Raw genomic sequence first — 3,899 nt, forward strand, 5'->3', positions numbered from 1 at the left:
TTTTCCCTGGAGCGTCGGAGGCTGAGGGGTGACCTTATAGAGGTTTACAAAATTATGAGGAGGATAGATAAAGTGAATAGGCAAAGTCTTTTCCCTGGGGTTGGGGAGTCCAGAACTAGAGGGTATAGGTTTAGGGTGAGAGGGGAAAGATATAAAAGAGACCTTAGGGGCAACTTTTTCATGCAGAGGGTGATACGTGTATGGAATGAGCTGCCAGAGGAAGTGGTGGAGGCTGGTACAATTGCAACATTTAAGAGGCATTTGGATGGGTATATGATTAGAAAGGGTTTGGAGGGATATGGGCCGAGTGCTGGCAGATGTGACTAGATTGGGTTGGGATATCTGGTCGGCATGAACAGGTTGGACCGAAGGGTCTGTTTCCATGCTGTACATCTCTATGACTCTAATATTATTATCACTAATTTTCATGTGTTAAATGTCGGGTGGAAAAATCTTCTTGTGTCAATTGCCATTAGCCATTCCTACAACTATCTAGAATTTGTGGGAGTTGATTGGTGCTGTTGTGTAATAATTTGGATGATAAAATTTGATGTTTTCAAATTTAAAATGGTGCTGGATTATAGCAACATTGCTAATTATTGCACCAATTCTGGCAACTAAGTATTACTTAATCTATTAAGATACTGTATTCTGTGATATTGCACTTCAAGAAATTACATTTGCAAAATGAGCAAATACAATACATTTTTATGAAACTATGCATTTAATGTGTGGCTTACACAAATATATACATTAAAAAAGTTCATTCTCTGATTAGTTATTACAATATGTTGCATACACAATTGGATTTGATAATCTAATGTCATGTAATGAGTGAACATTGCTTGTTGAAGGAAGAGGGAGTAAAGTCTGCATGAACAGATGGGTTGAAATGAAACTGGTTATGTGAATTTTATAAGTCTGGTGAGTCATTAGTTGTTCCTTGAGAATTGTAAAATATCTTATTCCAGATGGCTACTTGTCAACAGAATCACACCAGTGTTTCCCAAACTATTTTCCAATATTATATTTCCATTTCAGCACTTGAAAATTAATGTGACCCCCAGATACCAACAAAAATAATACAGCAGAAAAATTGCAAGTAATATTCAGTATAAAGCTGGAGAGTTATAACTCAATATTTTTCATGTTGTGCAAACATTAAAATCTGTACGTCCCCTTGGTACCTTTACAGGTGTGACAGTCATGGCTCCTTTCAGGACTTGGCAAACATTCTTTGCCTATATGTCCTCTTTAAAAAAACACACGCATTGAACTTTTAAATACAATCTGTCTGCGAATAATCTGAGGTTATGATCTGTCATCATGCCAAAGTATTCTTGACAATTGTAGGGAACGCAAATATGTGCTATACATAAAATGTTGACTATGTAGTCTGAGTTCTAGCCTGCCCTGGTCTGAAAAAATAGCCTTAACAAATGTGGCAATGTAAACGCACATAGGAAAGGGGTGGGTCATTCAGCCCCTCACATCTATTCCATCATCTAGTTGTATATGCAAACAATAAATTGCCATACAATAAATACTGGCCCAGTCAGTGCAACCTATATTCCATGAATGTTGTTTTTAATTTTGATTGTTTATCAATTTTTGTGTGTACTTAATCTGGTAAATCAAAGTAAGAATTACTGACCTTTTCAATTTTGTTTAATTATATTTTTGCTCTAGGTTTCCATGTCTGATCAAAACCCTTTGGAACAGATGATTTGAATGCTGGTGTATCTTTGGTAAGTTAAGTTGAATCGAAAGATTGCATTAAAATTATTTCGTGTTGCCAGAAAAATGAGCCAACTGCTTTTGTTGTGCCCTGGCAAGCGATTGGAATCAGTTAGTGCCTTCAACATGTTTTGTTATTTGAACTGGATTACCTACTGTTGCTCAAGCATATTCATTGAACAATGATCAATGGCTACAAATGTTTAGTAAGTTATATATGTCAATTTATATGATCCAACTCTAAAGGTTACTGCATGCATTCAGCCAAAGGCTAAACAGTGTTCTTCTGGGACAGAGTGAAAAGACACATCTCCTGTCTATTAGGCATAACTTCAAAAGTCCCGAAGTTTTCTGTTCACATTCCAGGACATAAAAAGGAAAAACAGCAAATGATTCCAAATTTCTGGAACAAATAATTCAAAACTAATACTTCAGATGCTGACCAACACACAGATAAAAACAAAAATGGAGGGGACTGCAAAGGCTGTTCCTGCCTCGATCTTATTTCAAGACATTTGGGTTTATTAGGCTGTTAAAAACTTGGATGTTTATGAGAAATTGGCTTGGCTATCTGCTGAATACCATCTTCTGGCTCGACATAAGCAGAAGCAAAGATTTGGGCAGATGGGAGAGTTGGGTTTATGGATGACTAGTTTATGTGGAGATGCAGGTGTTGGACTTGGGTGGACAAAGTCAGAAGTCACACAACACCAGGTTATAGTCAAATGGGTTTATTTAAAAAACATAGGCCTTTTTGGAGTGGTGCCCCTTCACATCTGATGAAAGCTGTGATTTTAAATAAACCTGTTGGACTATAACCTGTTGTCGTGTGACTTCTGACTTGGCTTATGTGCAATTTGTGTTTTTGACTACGTCAAAATACTGCCTCCACTGAGCTTGCTATTTGGTATTATATCCCCCTGGGTTTTATCTCGCAGTTAGGCACCAATTCCAGAATGCAGGTCACATTTGATAGCTTCCAGCTTCATGAGGGAAGAAGGAGTCTCTCACTTCAAAATCTTAGAATAATCAACAAAAGCATTGTGATTTTTCCTGTGCTGTACGTATCCTGGGTTCCAAGAGAAACCCACAACCCTGCAACCCTGTCCTGAAATAAATGCTAACATTGCATTTACCTTCCTAACTGCCATGTTAACCCAAAGAGAATCCTGAACCAGGACTCCTAAGTCACTTTATACTTTATATTTCTGAAGCCATTCCCCTTTTAGAAAATAATCCACGCCTCTATTGTTCCTACCAAAATGCATAAACTCACATTTTCCCACATTGTATTCCATCTGCCATTTCGTTGCTCACTCTCCAAGCACGTTCAAGTGCGTCTGCACTTTCCCCACTTCCTCAATATTACCTGTCTCTCCAGCTATGATATGTCTTCTCCAAACTTAGATCAGTGCCCTCCTTTCCTTTTTCCAAGTCATTAATGTATAGCAATATATAGTTGTGGCTCCAACTTTGATTCCTGAAAGATCACCCCCAATGACTCCACAATCTCCTCTGGTACCTCCTTCAGAACTCTGGGGTGTAGTCCATCTGGGTCCAGGTGATTTTTCAATGTCAGATCTTTCAGCTTTTCCACCACCTTCTCCTTAGTGATGGCCATAACACTCATCGCTGCCTCCTGACCCAGGAGCCATCACATTGGATATCACCAGTAGCTTTGACACTAGTAAGTGGACAGTTGATTTCATGATTCTTTGCCTCACAAGTTCATTGCATTTTTTATTTTTCCTGGTTTGTTTTGAGAGTAACTGTCTGGCAGTACTCAGAGCAAAAGAATATTTTCTTTTTTCACTTACAATGCAGGAGTGATTAATGACTATTCTCAAGCTGTGACCTTCACAGTACATTCATTCACACACTTGAATATCAGGCCATGAACAAAATACAGACCAGAATTAGAGCTCGCTTTTACCATCTTTTTTGCTTATGCCTGGAAGGGTAAAATCCAAACATGTCTTCAGGAGATAGTCACCTGCTGAGAGCGATGGGCAATCAGCCTTTCCTTATTTGGTGGGCGGCACGGTGGCACAGTGGTTAGCACTGCTGCCTCGCAGCGCCAGAGACCCGGGTTCAATTCCCGCCTCAGGCGACTGACTGTGTGGAGTTTGCACGTTCTCCCCGTGTCTGCGTGGGTTTCCTCC

At 39.2% G+C, this 3,899-nt stretch overlaps 1 protein-coding gene across 4 annotated transcripts in view; it reads left to right on the top strand.

The window, feature by feature from the left end:
- Window positions 1–3,899, top strand: part of LOC122563474 (proto-oncogene tyrosine-protein kinase Yrk-like) — a 300,778-nt gene that overhangs the window by 124,144 nt on the left and 172,735 nt on the right. For all 4 annotated transcript variants that reach the window (XM_043717232.1, XM_043717234.1, XM_043717233.1 and 1 more), the window contains one exon: window positions 1,690–1,748. The gene's annotated coding sequence lies outside the window, so the exon portion shown is untranslated. The remainder of the gene's footprint in view (window positions 1–1,689; window positions 1,749–3,899) is intronic.

The sequence above is a fragment of the Chiloscyllium plagiosum genome, chromosome 27 (assembly GCF_004010195.1).
Source record: "Chiloscyllium plagiosum isolate BGI_BamShark_2017 chromosome 27, ASM401019v2, whole genome shotgun sequence".
Lineage (NCBI taxonomy): Eukaryota > Metazoa > Chordata > Chondrichthyes > Orectolobiformes > Hemiscylliidae > Chiloscyllium > Chiloscyllium plagiosum.